The sequence below is a fragment of the Solanum dulcamara genome, chromosome 12, assembly GCF_947179165.1.
Source record: "Solanum dulcamara chromosome 12, daSolDulc1.2, whole genome shotgun sequence".
Classification (NCBI taxonomy): domain Eukaryota; kingdom Viridiplantae; phylum Streptophyta; class Magnoliopsida; order Solanales; family Solanaceae; genus Solanum; species Solanum dulcamara.
This window is the reverse complement of record NC_077248.1, coordinates 64,462,934-64,480,465: the sequence shown is the minus strand read 5'-3', so window position 1 is coordinate 64,480,465 and position 17,532 is coordinate 64,462,934. Positions and strand designations below refer to the sequence as shown.

Sequence of the window (17,532 nt, the reverse complement as noted above, 5' to 3'; positions counted from 1 at the left end):
CTTGCAATTTGATTTTTGCAAGGTTGTTGCTCGCCTTGTTAAATCAAGAGTACATTTTATATTTAAATTATATTGATGATGCTGGTTTATATCATAGTGGATTTAAGCAGAAATTATATACCTCAAATTATAGCTAAACCATTGGTTATGAGAACAAAACTCCCAAAAAAAATTTGGTATGAGATATTAAAATGTAGTAACACTTGTATGTATCAAGCCAACAAGGTTCCCCTATCATAATTGATTCAGGATCAAGAATCAAATAATTATCATCTAAAAAAAATAAATTACATGTGCGATATAAGATTCAAATGCTCCATCACTACGTAATGTCCAAAGATGAGTCCCCAAATAAAGTGGGGTGAGTGTTTAATTTTTTAACATTAGGGGGAGGTATAATAAGCAGCTGAAAAATAAATTATATATATGAAGAATTATTGTTATGATCCTCGTTCAAAAGATAATATAAGTCAATTGTCAGACGCATTTGCTGACCCTATGTTATAATCCAACTATAAATGCTCCAATAAAAAGTCATTGAAGGACATAATTTATGGCACGCCTGAAGCGTGATATATAAATCGATTCGAAAGATAAAACTTCTTGAAGAAGAAGAAGAGGAGCAAATGATTAAGATGGTCACAATAATGAGGCAATCACTTTAAATAGAGCACCGTGATATAACACTTCATAAAATCTTGGCAAAGGTTCAGATATCTGAAAATGATGAAAAATAAAGAGAGCTCAACAAGTTATGTCATATCAGAATCGATATCAAATAACCGTCGACAATATCTTTAATATAATGTAGAGCTCAAAAATATTAATGGTGATGAGGATCTTGAATTCAAATTTGTCAAATAGTATCGATAGATTAATGATTGGCCAAAAAAAATACACAATTCAAATATATTATATTTTATTTGAAAAAGTGATGTTCTGGATCTATAGTCCATATACCAAGATATAATGTCAGTGGGGTACAAATGGACGATTATGAAAAAACAAAATTAAATGAAAATCGTAAAATATAAAGTACGGTTTGAACCTTGGGGTATAAAGATTTTACGCTAAAGTCCTAACATTATTATATGGAGATGTGTTCTCCTATGGTGAATGCAATGAAATTTCTTTCAGTCTGACAATATATAAAAAACTTGAATACGTATAATGAATAATTATCATGTCTAGCTAGACAATAAATATTATATGACAATTCTTGAAAGATTTAAAAGGTTTTTATGTGATTCTATTGAGTACCCCAATAGTTGTGCAATCATTTAACAGAAATAAAGATCACTTTCGATCTCATTAAAAATAGTTAGAAAGTGTCATAATATATTATAATTTGGTGCACTTTTGTATTCTGCTATTGCTATTCATGATATACTAATTTATTAATGTGCATGCAAATATAACATTACTCATATCGATAGAGATATCAAAGTCAATCAAATATTAATTTATAAATTGTTTATTCTAACCAATCATGTCAAGGTTTATTGGTTATGAACCTGCAGGAAATCATTTGATTTATATGAAGTTTGATCTCAAGAAATCTATCTGTTTTCATGTAGAGGTATTGTCATATCATATTATTCTACAAGACAGACAGTTTTATTGTCATAAAAGTCTCTGTCACTTGGCTATTGCTACAAATAAGTTGAATGAGCAATTTTTCTACCCTGACAAGGTCACAAACTGTCATGTCTTGAATCCGTATGTGATGACACTCATCTCAACCCACCGAGATAAGTCAGCCTAAAATTCAACGAAAAGTAAATGCAAAAGTAAATGAGATAAAGCAAGATTTAACTTAGTCAAAAATAAGTAAATAATCTCAAAATCCCAAAACTGTGTCACGCCCCGAGAAACCATCTTTGGCCTTTGAGATAATAACTTGGTCTCATCACTCATTCGTTCATCAGCGGAAGACTTAAAGTGAAAATAAGAATACTTATGTGGGCTCGTCATCAGCAACATCAAAGGAAAGAAATAATCCTTAGAAGAAGTAGTTTCAAAGGAGAACTACTCCAATTACATCATCAAACTCTGTCTATGAAGCCTCTAACACTATAAGACGGTACCAATGACATGTCCATGACTATCTCAAAAGAAACATAATACTCAACAATAATAAAAGGATAAGGAGTTTCTCCGAATACAAGAAGGATTCACCAAATAGTTGGAAAATAATGATCTTCAACGATGCATCTGTTGAGGATATCTAACACCTGTATCTACATCATAAAAAGATGCAGGTCGAATGACGTCAGTACATGAAATGTACGAGTATGTAAAATGGAAGGAAAGTAAGGACAGATATCAAGAAACTCCTCTCAGGAAAACCTCGTCTCAAAACTCAACATCATCTCAGTATCAATATGTAATGCAAGTTTAAAAAAAATATTAATAATAAGCAATGCTTACTCAGTTGTGAGTTTCTCTAACCGACAATCATCACTTACGTGCTAGTGATGATACAACGAAGCGATGTCGTTGCCACATCCATCCAATACCTTGCCAGAGTAAATGACATCACCATCTTGGATCCAATCATCAAAGTTCTCTTTTTGAGACTTAAGAGGTATAACCTCCATCCTACGCTGGCTACGTAATTCTGGAGTTTGAGTCAATTAAACTCTTATCCAACTCGGTGCTCAATACTACTCCCAAAATATGTGCTCATATTAACATCATCATCTAATTTTATTGGAAAAACATCAAACTCATCTTATTACCTCTTCATCAATCATTACACTACAAAACATTATTTATATCTCATCAAAACATCTTGCTCAAAACATCTTTTACTCAAATTTATTTAAACTCAATTCTTTTGCTTTTTTAAAACTCAATAAAATACATATATAGTATTAATTCAAATCACTCTTTTTGTCAATAAATATTAAAAGCCAACATCATTACTCAAAACACGTGTAAAAATATTTTTGAACATCAAATTATTTAGGGTTCATGGAAAAATAGCCATGAACAATAATTTCAATAATATAAGAGATAAAAATAATAATAATCTCAAAGCATAACTATATCTAACTCAATAGAAGAAGAATTAATTCATTTAGAATTCAAAAATTAGGGTAAAACTCAACTATAACTCATTACGATGAATTTAAGTATTGGAAATATGGACAAACTCAATCCAATGTTATGAATAGTCTTACATACCTGAAATTTGAAACTTTACTCCGAATTGAAGAATTCAATGACCACTCTTGAACCCCTAGCATTTTTTCCTCGCCGGAGCATTTTGTGTACTACCCGAAGTATAAGAATCACTGAAATAGTATTTCTATACTATTAAAAAAACTAAAACTATATTTGAAAATGAGTAAAGAAGTGTTACAAAGAATGATATTGAAAATTCAATGGAGGATTGTGATCTCATGGAGGACTATTAATGTCATGGGTGATGTCAAATGGATCTAGATCTTTCCATAGTTGGTGAGATAAACTTCTTTTAACGGAATACCCCTTTTCGGAGCTGCGTTTGAACAAGATACTTCCTAATTAGGATTTGGTGTCTCATATGAATTTTATATCTAGAAGTATACTTTCATGTAGTTTAAGAATCAACTAATTTGGAGAATCCTACCGTGAGATATGAATTTTCTTCTACAAACACTCTATTTCGTCACAACACCATGTCTTGTAAAAATTAATTTATTTGACCTATTTATCCTCTGAATCTTAAGATATAATCTTCATGAAAGTTGTAGGTAATTCCATTTGAGTTATTTAGAAATTTAAATCACCTAATTTAGACTATTTTATAAAAAGTTATGCCCAAAATACAGAAGCAGTATTATTTTTATCAAAAATTGAAACACCATATACAACGTTTTAAGGGGTGTTATAGACTAGTTGTCACGTGTACAAGCCACTAATACATTACTAAAGTACAAAAGAAAATACAGTTGCAATGTCTTTGTCTCTAGAATAGGACTAAAACATAATAAAAGAGTAAGAGTTGTCCACTCGATGGATGTAACAACTACCTCAACACTCGAAATGATAGTCTCAGATGTGGTAGAAAACACTAGGAGATCAAGCAGGTCCAGGCTCACAATCCAGATAAGTGTAGAAGCAAGGGGTGAGTACCAAACAACACGGTACTCAGCAAGTGTACAACTAAAACTAAGCAAAGCTCAATAGATACAAGTACTCCAGTCATCCCAACCGAACCTCCTTACTTACAACCTGCATAAAACCAGTCCAACTCTACACTTTGATAATACAGTTCACGAATACTCATCAATAGTCTCATTAAGTGAATCATATCAAGTCAAGTTCAGCATATACAGAATAATAAGTGGTAAACACGAATTCACAAATATCCTATCGGTACACATCCGCTGAATCACAGTCTAAAATTCATGGGGGGAATTTCTGTCCATGTAACCTGCCACGAAGCGTGTGACCCATCCCCTCAATATACATATCCTGCCACAGAGCATGTGGCCCGACTTCTTTATTTCATAATACCTGTCATGGAGCGTGTGGCCCGACCCCTTTATTTCATATCATTTTCCAGACTTAGCACAGTATATCAGAAACAATGCAATCAATCAAGGTTTATATAATTCACAATAATCGCATGATATCAATAATAATTTTTACATCTCATATCAATATAGCCACTTTACATTTCCAAAATAAGTCAATAATCTCATCACATCGATCACACCAATACACGTCATTAGATTGTCATTTTATATCCTCATCTCCATTTTTAAGATCACTCATACAGTCAATAATCCAGTCTATTTCTCATTACTTTCCAATGCACATAACAAGGAAATACTAGTATCTACAAGTTTAAACTGAGGTTTAGAAATTCATTTGCCTCAAATAATCAAGCAATCACTCCAGGACTTGAGCCTTCCCCTTTCGTTGGGCTTCCAAATCAATGTAATTTAGCCAAATAAATAATCACAATAAGATTTTGAAACTAACAACACTCATATTACTATATGTCTAGCCTAGATCCAAAAGCTCACTCAAATCTATAATCGGGTTCCTAATCTTGAGGCTAATTAACATGTCAGCTCTCATATGTTTTTAAAATTTCAAGTCTAGGGTAAGGTCACAATTTCTCCAATTAACATAAATATGATGATCTTCATATAATACCATACACCTACTATTTAATTTTCTATCTCAACATATCAAAACTTAATTTATAATATGATAAACCGCAAGAATTTCTCTTAACTGAAACTATGTGCGCAATAACTTTAACCGTGAAAACAACATTCACGTCGTTAACTTCCTGCAATTCTACTCTATATATAATAAATATGTAATTCCGAATGATTCATTTATCAAGTGACATAGTCATCATTACCCATTGATGTCATTACCTATATATTTATTTTTTTATTCCCCCACCAAATTATCAATACACAAAACCGCATACTTCAAATCCAAATATTTCATTTTGTTTCCCTTTTCTTTTTTTCTTTTTAAAGATTTTTTCCACAACTTCAATAATGTATTAATGGTATATGAATCCATCCATATTCAAGAAATACAAAGAGTTGAAGTTGTACCTGAAGCAGTTCGTACCTTTTTGTTCAGCTTTTGACGCTGCACAGGTAACCTAATTTCCTCCTTTTTTTAAAAAAAAAATCTTCCTCAAATTATGATTTAACAATATTAAACCCCACTAACTTGTTTAATATATATATATATATATATATGGGCCAAGTAGTACATGATCTTAAATAAATTAACAATTTAGCTCAATAATTAAATTAATTAACTAAAATCACCCATCAACTAATTAACTATAGTTACCCAATGGTCCAAAATTTTCAATACAAATTTACGTGAAGGGTCTTTTATCAAAGGAGGAGGAATCGTTCTTGAAATGACCTAACGGGTCATTACACAATCTAAATGATTGTCAAGGATGTATTTGGCTGAATTCAATATATTTAAGAGACGAGAAAAATAATATATCAGGATAAACTCAATAATGCAACATCTTCATGAATGTGATTTGGTCACAAAGACACAACCAATGTCAACATTTGGAAAACTATGTATATGATTGGGAGACACCCTTTATAAGAATTAAGTGTTGTTTTCACCAGGGGGAGTAAATAGGCACTGCACTCTTTTTTTCTTAACTAAGGTTTTGTCCTATTGGATTTTTCTGGTAAAGTATGAGGAAATTATCAAAGCGTATTACAAGATATGTGTACTCTTTATTCTTCACTACTACTTTTTCCCACAAGGTTTTTCCTAATAAGATTTTAACGAGGCACATAATCTATTGATGGACTCCACTCAAAAATGCAATTTGCAAGTAGCTCAAGCAAAGAGATTTCAAATAGTTCAAACAATGTGTATTACGAATAATTATACATATTTTTCTTTCACTAAATTTTTATATATAAACATCCAAGGGGGAGTGTTGTAAATAATGTGTGGATGTATGTAATGGCCCCACTATTGTTACTTCAAGTCATACTATGCCTATAAATTAGGCATTTCAGAGATCCAATAATTGAGATAGAAAAGAGTTGTTTTCCTCTTCCTCTTTCTTTGCTATTTTCTTGTTGTTTTCCTCTTTCGCTTTTTTTTTCTTTGATGTTAATATTCTATCTTTATTTTATAACACTTAGCATTTTTTTCACTTTTTTTGTGTGCGTGGGGTAGGGGGTGGGCTAAAGAATTTAGTTGAAGCCTGTTCGAATTGGTTTAAAAGTTGATCAAATTTTAAATTCATTTTTAGCTTATGAGAGTGTTTGACAAATTTAAAAATGACTTAAAATAAGTTAAAATTAACTTAAAATAAATTAAAAATCAAAAATAGGACTCTCCCTACTTTTTATTTTTTTAACTTATAAGTCATTTACATTTGATTTTTTATTTTTTGATTTAAAAATTACTTTTTTTATCAATCCAAACGAGCTCGAAACCTTGAGCCGCTCCGTTTCTTAAAAGGAGAGAAATCAAGATGTGAATTCACATACAAATTTGATAACAACAGACTCAATCTAATATTTAAATCGAGAATTTATTAAAAATAATTTTTTTATTTTATAAAAAATAGATATAATATCTACATACATCCATCCCTTTTGGACTCTATTTATAAAACTACACTGAGTATATTAATGTAGATTCAATCCAACATTTGTTTTCTAGACAAAACAAAAAAGTGGTGTTGTTCAATTTGTGTTTGTATGACATCCTTTCTGTTTTCCAAAGTTTCAAAATGTTCAGAATATATTCTGTTAATAATACTATTATCTACTACTTTCACAACCTTTTAGGTATTCAAACTGATTTAATTATTCAAATGCCTAACTTTTCGTGATATTTTATTTGTGGAATTAACTTTAATTATCACTTGAACTCTTCTTTCTCTAACTATCATTAATATGTGTTACACAAAAGTCAAATTAACATATTCATTTTTTCTCAACCGACACCTTTTTTTTAAACGTGAAAATCATGGGTTTGGGATTATAGATTAGCTAATATGTCACCTTTAATTTTTTGTTATCCAAAGTCTTGCATTTTTTTTCCACACGATATTTTATATTTGTATTAATATTTGACTAATTTAAATTTGAGTCAGGAGACTCATTCAATGAGTAAGTTGTTATGAATGTAACCAAGATGAAGAATCCATATGGAAATATGTCAAATAATATTCGAAACCCTAAAGATATTTCCTCAGAGCTTATGTTGTGAAGTTGTCTCTTTATTTTCTTAGTTATATTGTTCTTAGACCAACTCTGGAGGAGCGCGTGCACCCACCCATTATTCATGTGATTACATTATTAATGTCAATACGATTTTCTTTTGTTACATAAGCGTTTTCTAAGATTATTTTTTTCTTCAAATTTCAGGATTTGATTCATCCCACCTGAATCCTTGTTAGTACATTATTTGGATTTTATTCTAGGAATTTTTCTGTGTTTTCCAAGTCCTTCAATATAACTTTTTGAAATTATTTTTCAGTATGAGCAAAATACATAGTGAAAATTGTATCTAAGAATTATAAGTTAATCACAAATACAAGTTAATATTGATTTGTTATGGTGTTGAGAATTTTGAGAGTTTTGAAGGTAAAAATCCTTTTATTGCCTTTTAGAATCCCTTTAAAACTTAATAAAGAAATGATGAGTTTTTTTGTTTTTTTTTTGTGGGAGGGGGAGGGGGCGGGGGGGAGGGGGGGACTGAATAAACATATTAGAAATAATATCTGAACACTTAAAAATAAATAATGACTTTAAAAAATAAAAGAAAAAGTTAAATTAAAACATCAAAATAATATGTTGAGAGTGGGATTTGAACCCACGCCCTTTCGGACCAGAACCTTAATCTGGCGCCTTAGACCAACTCGGCCATCTCAACAACTATTATTTATTTACATTTGATGTTATATACTTTAGTTTTCCATATTTGCTAATATAGATATTTATGGCAATTACCTAAATTTATTATGGAGTAGTGAGGAATTTCAATTGTTATTTAGAAAAAAAATTTGCAATTTTAAATCTTTTCGGTTTGCATGATATTGTCGTAATTAAAGATGTCATCTACTTGAAATGGCAGAGCTATTTTTGTTCAAAAGTGTCAATTAATACGTCCGTTGAAAATATACATTGGATAGAGAGGTGAATTTTTTATTTTATTTTATGTGTAGACTTTTTCATGTACAATTACTTCTTATAATTTGATTAAATTCCTTATAAGTAAAAGTTTTGACTCCTCTGCTTAGAATATTTATTGAAAAGCAACTAATGAACCTTCACTAATCCTTCTTAAAGGGATATACGTATAGAAAGGAAGGAAGAATATAAGTATAATTAATAAGATCGATTAAGTTATATACATTGTTGGTCTAAGATATTTATACACCATTAGGTGATCCTATAAGTTATAGTAGATAGTTCGTCTTATTTTTAATAATAAAATTTCACATTTTAAAAATTTCAACGTAACATGTTGTCTACGTATTTATAAAGATCATCGAATTATTAATGTATTCATGGTGTACATAAATTAGATTTGTTCAAAATTTTCAAATACAAAATCAAACCAATTATGTCAGATGTTAAATATATAAACAAACCAAATCAATAAGCCGATTTTTTCAACTTCAGATTTTCTAAAATTTTCAGCTTTTTTTAAGTTTTCATGAAAAAACATATAGGTTTTGCTTCAAATATTTCTTTCATTTTAGTAAGATATAAACATATTTCTTAAGAAAATAATACCAAATTTGAGATGAGTGGTGACATTGTACTAAAATATTCAATAAAAAAGATAACAAAATCACATAAAATAAATATTACTAATTAATATTTCATAATGAAAATAATCATAATAAAAGTACTAAGTCATGCTAATGGCTAAAGTATTAATTACACAACTAACTATATTTAAAAATAAAATTAATTATGTATTTTCTATGTCTAAACCAATGCAAAATTAGAATATAGATATCTAACATTGTTGTCATCCCTAGTATTAAATTGAATTTCTTTTATTAATATCAATATTGAGTTGACTTTGATTTGAATTTTATTTGAGTTACTAATATTTATGTGCTATAAAATTTATCAAATCATTAAAATTTTAAATTCAAATTTAAAATAATATGTTAAAAGATAAAAACATCCGCAAAGTCACTTTTGGAGAAGTGCACATTCATGTTGGTAGGCACTAAAAATAGTAAAGAAATTACTTTATATCTTATCCCTATTATTGCTACTTTTTTTTTAAGAGTGTTTTGACCAGAAATATTGAACCATTATCATATATAGTCTCGTCAACCATCAATGAAATTATATTGCATCTTTTTGGTTATTAGTCTAACCGTAAAAAGCATTTGTCATGTAAATTAACATTGCATAAATTTTTTAAACTAATATATATTAATAGTGCTAACTAATTTTACACGTAAATGTATTTTAACCCGTCATATCTAGTAGTTTTTGTCTTATTTTTAAAATTACTAATTTCACTTGAAGTTATGATTTTTTTTTAAAAAATAATACTTGACATTATTAATAGTCAATTAAATAGTATAACAACTGATAACTTGACAAATTTGGAAAGAGCTACGAGTAGAAGGATGAAAAATGCACCACTTCAACTAATCGAAGGTTATATATGTTTAGTCAAAAATCAATAAGAGCAAAACCAAAACTTACTGATAATTAAGGGACTAAAAATGTAGTTATCCCAATTTTAAGTGGCTTAATTATAGTGTTAAAAATTATTTATATGGTCAGTAATATAGTTGATAAACTCTAAAAAGAAATAAGAGCTATCACTAAGGAATGTGGCGGAACGGTCCAGAATTTCGAAATTCTAGAATTAATTGAATGAACAAAAAAATATATTTCCCACCCCTCTTCCTTCCTTTTATATTGGGGCCCTTGATTATTCCAACTCCATGGCTACAATAACTATTAAGTTTATTTGTCAACTCTTTGTAAATTTGGCCGACCAAAAATGAAATATTATCTCCATCCTACTGCTATAACATTATTTGATTGGATAAGATAATAAAGAATGGTTGATAATGAAGTTGGTGTGGCACGTGGCATACCTCCATGTGGTTTATTTCTATTGGTGGATTAAGTTTTACTTCTCAAATTAAAATATATCATGATGACAAGAGGAATCATGTCTAGGACTAAGTTTTTTTTAGTGGGTTTCTCATTCATTGTTTCGTATTTGTTTTAGTGTCTCGATTAATTAAGGAAAGCAAAAATCACGATTTTTATGGACGAGTGTCCATGTCTAGGACTAAGCTTTTTTTAAGATTTCTTATTTAGTGTTTTGTATATGTTTTTGTGCCTCGATTAATCGAGGAAAGCAAAAATCACGAGTTTTGCGGACGAGTGTCAATTTGTTTTCTTGTTTTGGAAAGGAAATGGACTTGAAAGCAAAAAAAAATATGAGAAAACATGTCTAAAAGAGCTTGAGAATTGTAAATTATCTGTAGGGTTAGTTAGGTAAACCTTGAAGAAATATAAAAGTAGTCCGATCACAACAAATAGGCTGCTTCCTCTATTGTCATCAGAAAGCTCTTGGAGAAAAGATCTAAGAATAAGTTGTCAAAAGAAATAGGATGAAAGGATCAAACTGTTCAAATAATTTAGAAGAAAGACGATTGACAACATGTAGGTAGAAATATTTTTTCCTCTTCAAAACACAAGGGCTTAATTAAGATTCAGATAAAAATAAAGTTCTACATCTTTATGCAAATATGCACCTTTTTCTTATCATTTTGTAAATTACAAACTTTGAATTTCAGACTTTTAATTAAATCAAATTTTTTTATTCATTTGTTGATCTCTTCCTTAAAGATTGGGATGAGTTGATGTCAGTCGATGGTGTGAAAACACTTCCTGATGTCGAATTCCAAATACCAAGAAAGCCAAGTCAACCACTGTTTCATCCAATTAAGAATAACAGTCTGCTCAAGGATTTTCCGTTCTTCATCAAATACCAAATTTTTTGAAAAGATTTGTATCTGCTTTAACACTAGATTCTAACAACATTATTGAGTACATTAGTTAGGTGACTATCGGAGGGTGCTCAACGGATGAGAATGCACGAACTATTTTTAACTTGATTTACAAATTGAATAATCTTATTAGAAAATATATAATTGCACCTTTTTCACATGTATTTTTATGTGGTTTATTTGTGGATTATGATTAACTTGATCAAATTAAAATATTCTAAAGTCCTTTTTTTTTGGTTTGCCGTACCGGGTAACAAATGTTTATTAGTCAAATATATAACTTTTAGCATTTTAAGTAATAAAAAAGCGATTGAAAAATACACTCGATATCAAATAACAAATTATTTTTTGCGGTATATAAGTTTATATATTTGTGGCATAATATCTCACAAGTTATATATGTCGTGTATTATTTTATTCATATATAACTTATGTTGAGCGAGATAAAAGTTCAGTTTTAGAATCCACAATTTAAGTCGTAAAGGCATAACAAGTTATGTCACACCACATAACTTGATTAATACAGAACTTATGTTGAGCAAGGCAAAAATTCTCTAAACTTGTGGTGATCATTGAGGCAAAAGTTCTCTAAACTTATTTCTTACGGAACTTATGTTGGATGAAGCAAATGCTCTCATGTTCGAATGAATTAGATGATAAGATACTTTAATCCACAAATACTAAAATTGATTTTAAATTTCAAAAATATCACTTGACTATAAAAATTACCCCATCCATTTTTCTTTTTACCCTTTTAGACCCACCCAAATAATAATAAAAGATCTTTCTTCTATTCAGTCATCACCTCGATAACTAGATAAATTTAGGAAACACTATAAAGGGTGGTGCAGAGGTGATGGGATGTTGGGGCTTTAATTTGAGGGCGAGGAAGAGACAATCAGGTGGAATATATATTATTTATGGCCTTGTTTTTCTACTCTTAACAAATATCATCAAAATTATATTTTAATTTTTAAAAAACTCATTTTTCTAAAAAAAATATTTTTCAAAATACTTTGACCAGTCAAATATATATGAAAATTGTCATTCTCTACATAACAGACACACCCTAAATTCAATTCAATAACCTATAAGAAATAATCATTTATAGTCCACAACTCGTTATTAATGTCATCACCCTTTAAAGCGATAAAATCAATCAAGGTCAAACAATAATCTCATTTCATAGAAGGGTTGGGATCACCTTTCTATGTATCCGATAAAATATATATATTTCATATATTATATAAAAACAAAATTTGAATCTACAATCTTCAGATCATGTACACAATTCATTAGCAAGATAGGCCACGTAAGTTCAATACATATACTTTATTGACCCATTTATTATCATAATAATATATTAATAGTATTCTCTTGTAATTAATTGCTTAAACAACATTAAACTTAATCATCTTAATCATTATAAAAAAGTTTGATTGAACATGTCAGATGACAAAATCACATGCAAGTCGGTGCAATGTTAAAAAAAGACAGGCAAAACATGTTTCATGATTACAAGGGAATATATACATATATATATAAAAATATATATTTGTCTACTTTTAACACTCGAGCTGAAGGTTCTTCTGATATAATTTATCTATCTATATAAATGGAAATAAGGACGATGTACATTTAATCAAATATAATTATATGATTAGGTCAAATAAAATAAAATTGAGAGAATATACACCTCGCATTATTTATTTTCTTCTATTTTTTGGGCAAGTCAACTTGTTATTAGTCATTTTCAAAATCAATGATGTCTCACTCAAATGAACAATTTTCCACAAAATCATATATTGAACACGTGAAACACTGCAAAGCTGTCGTGGACAAATTACATCCATACACGTGTTAGATTTGATTTGCTTTTATTTGCATCAAATAAAAAATCAACCTATCATCAGCTCCTACGCTCCGGGTGATATTAAATACAATAATTTTTTGCTAAATATACAATAACAACAAATTCAGTATAGTCCCACCATGTGGGATGTGGAGAAAGTAGAATATACGCAGACCTTGAGATTATCTGAGCTATTCTACATCTAAGCTCAATATGAAGAAGAAGAGGAAGATAGAGAGAAGTTAGAATAGAGAGAGAGGAAGAGAATTTTCATGCTGAACTCTTGACAGCCCTTTGGTTAACAAATCTGCAGGTTGTTCTTGAGTTGGTAAGTAGCTTACTTTTATCAAGCCTTGCTGCAGTTTTTCTCTGATAAAATGGCAATATATCTCTATATGTTTTGTTCTTTCGTGATATACTGGATTTGCTGCAATCTGAATTGCAGCTTTGCTATCACTATACATTTGAACAGGCAGCTCAACATCTGCATCTACTTCTTTCAACAAGCCCAGCAGTCAAGGCCATACTTCTATATTCAGCTTCAGCTGAGCTCCTTGATACTGTGGTTTGTTTCTTTGCCTTCCATGAGAGCAGAGACTTTCCCATCTTGATCATGAACCCTGTGACTGACTTCCTGGTTAGTGGGAAAGCAGCCCAATCTGCATCACAAAATGCAGTGACCTGCCTATCTGACTGGCTGGACAATAATATACCTTGTCCAGGTTGCTTCTTCAAGTATTTGACAATCCTTAGTGCAGCCTCCATATGGGACTTTTTTGGTTGATTTAGAAACTGACTCAGTGTCTGAGTACTGAAGGAGATGTCTGGCCTTGTCATGTTGAGGTACAGTAGCTTACCTATGAGTTTCTGATATGCAGCTTGATCTACCAAAGGATCTTCTGATTCTTCCAGCTTCTTGTTCACATGATCATCATATTGCCTTGATGTGAGCTTGATGTTGGTGTCTATGGGAGTTCCTGCTGGTTTAGCTGCAGATAGTCCTACCTCAGCTATAAGTTCAAGGGTATACTTCCTTTGATGCATGAGTATACCTTCTGTGATTCTTGCAAACTCAATTCCTAGGAAGTATTTAAGCTCCCCCAAGTCTTTCATTTTGAAGGCTCTTTGTAAAGCCTGCTTTGTGTCTTCTATCAGTTTAAGGCTGCTACCAGTTATTAACATGTCATCTACATATACAAGTACAATTGCAATACCTTCTGCTGACTTGTTAATGAACAAGGAGTAATCATATTGACTCTGTTTGAACTTAAGAGAGGTTAGAGCTTCAGTGAGTTTGTGATTCCACTGCCTTGGAGCCTGCTTGAGCCCATAAAGGGACTTTGTTAGTCTACACACCTTCTTCCCTTGACTGACAAATCCCTGAGGAAGCTGCATATATATTTCATCCTCCAGGTCCCCATGGAGAAAGGCATTGAAGACATCCATTTGATGGATGTGCCAATTCTTAGAAACTGCAATTGAGAGAATGGCTCTGACAGTGACCATTTTCACAACAGAAGAGAAGGTCTCCTTGTAATCAATCCCTTCCTGTTGACTGTATCCTTTTGCAACTAACCTTACTTTGAACCTCTCTATTTCACATGTGGATTTGTACTTGACCTTGTATATCCATCTACAGCCAATAGGTCTTTTTCCGGCAGGTAATGAAGTGATCTCCCAAGTGTTGTTGCTTTCTAAGGCCTGGATCTCAGTCTGCATAGCTTCAACCCATCTTGGATCTTTGATTGCTTCAGCATAGCTTGTGGGTTCTATCACAGAAGATGTAGCTGCAATAAAACACTGATGAGATGGTGAAAGATGTGAATAGGCTACATAGTTGGACAGGGGATATTGGACATCCTGTTTGGCAGTTAGAGAAACAAAGTCCTTCAGCCAAATGGGAGGCTGTTTGGACCTGACAGATCTTCTAGTGATAGTTGGTCCAGATAACTCAGAGCCACCTGCATCAGTAGGTGGTAATGTAGGCACACAATGTTGCTCATCACCACTTGGATGCACACATGTATCCTCTACTGATAGTACAAATGGAATAGTACCTAAAACTATGAATGGAGGCATTTGATGGAGCTGTGGAGCTATATTACCTAGGCTTTGTAGGTTGTCTACAAACAGCTGCTGTGATGTAGATTTATCATTCTTGAAGAATGGAAATATGTCTTCTCTAAATTGAATATCTCTACTGATAAAGAATTAGCTGGTGTGCAAATCAAACAGAATATAGCCTTTTTGCACTTCAGAATATCCCATGTGAACTGTTGATTTTGATTTGGGCATAAGTTTGTCATGTTTAGTGAGGTTCTTGGCTAGGGATAGACAACCAAGTGTTCTCAAGTGAGATAAACCTGGCTTTCTGCCATACAACCTTTCATAAGGAGTGTGAAACTCAAGTACAGTACTGGGAATTCTGTTTATTAGATAAGCAGCAGCTAGCACACAGTGACCCCAAAATTTGATAGGTATTTTAGCTTGAAATCTGAGGGCTCTGGTTACTTCTAGTAGGTGTCTATGTTTCCTCTCAACCACACCATTTTGTTGAGGAGTGTATGGACATGACCTTTGATGTATAATACCCAGTGATTTGAACATACTATCACATACTAAGTTAACAAACTCAGTACCATTATCAGATCTTAGAACTTTAACCACCTTCCCAAACTGATTCTTAGTATACTTTAGAAAGAGTTTAAGAGACACACACACATCTGACTTGTGTTTAAGTAAGAATAGCCAAGTCATTCTTGAAAAATCATCAACAATTGTAAGGAAATACTTGTTACCATCAAATGTAGGTGTATTATAAGGACCCCAAAGATCAACATGTATCAAATCAAAATAGCTACTGCTTTTGATGATGCTAGAAGGAAATACAGGTCTAGTTTGCTTGGCAAATGGACACACTAAGCACTCAGACACCTTACATATACTAACTTTATTCATATTGAATATCTTGTCAAGTACAACTGAAGATACATGTCCTAGCCTTTTATGCCATAACTCCATATTGGATTCCTTGTTTGTTGACTGACCAGCATCTACAGAGTTGGCAGAATCCTGAGTCTTACTTGTAATATCTTGATTTAATTGGCTCCATAGCAGATACAGGCCACCCTCTTCTCTACCAACTTCTTTCACCTTCCTAGTGTAGAGCTCCAGGAAAACACAGAAATCAGGGAAGAAGGAGACTGAACATCCTAACTCCTTGGTTATTTTGCTAACAGACATTAAGTTGTACTTGAAATCCGGAATATGGAACACATTATTGATCAGACTTCTAGATGGTAGACTACAAGATCCAATATGAGTTACTTGAGTGGTACCACCATTTGGTAAGCACACATCCTTCGAAGTGGCAAGTTTAAGTACAGACTCTTTTAGCAGCATCTCTGTCACGACCCAATTTCGTAGGTCATGATGGCACCTACTATAACCCTCTAGTAGGTAAGCCAACCCGTCAACCCGGAACTTCAAGTAATGTGTTTGAAGGCAAAAACTATATAAGAGCATTGAATTATAAAAGTAAACAGAATGAATAAGCGGAAGTAAACCAAAACATGTTTTAAACAACTAAAGATCCCTCCCAGAACCTGGAAGTCACAAGTACAGAGCTGCTACAAAATAAAATACGAGTACAAGTCCCGAAAGTGGACCAAAAAGATATAAAACAACTGGCTAGTCTCAGAAGGCAAAAGACGGGCCATCCATGCTGAAGGAGACAAGAATGATCTAAAAACGCCAAGTACTCACCCTAGTCTCCGAAGTTGACTGCAACAGGCTTGATTTATCCACGGCGATAGCTGGTGCTCGGTCCTGCATCACGAAAGTAGATGCAGAGTGTAGTATGAGTACCAAGACAACAGGTACCCAGTAGGCATCATAGGCCGACTGAGCAGAAAAGGTAAAAACAATATGAAAAAGAAGAATAGCCTAAATAGGAGTCAACATAAGCATCAAAAGGAAAAAAAAGTACTACCTATGAAAACTACAGCTAACTATACCCAACTGGGCCCCCATAAGCCCAACCGGGACACTCGTGCGCAAGTTAAATAAAAACTCGGACGAACCCCCATAAGCCCGCCGAGTACACAGAATAGCTACAACTACCAAGGCTAGGAACCAAGAATCTGCGATGTTA

The 17,532-nt window shown here is 31.9% G+C and overlaps 1 non-coding gene across 1 annotated transcript; it reads right to left on the bottom strand.

Moving 5' to 3' along the window:
• Nucleotides 1–8,316: 8,316 nt before the first annotated feature.
• On the bottom strand, nt 8,317–8,397 carry TRNAL-AAG (transfer RNA leucine (anticodon AAG)). Its single transcript has one exon. It is a non-coding gene; the product is annotated as a tRNA-Leu (tRNA).
• Nucleotides 8,398–17,532: the final 9,135 nt, after the last annotated feature.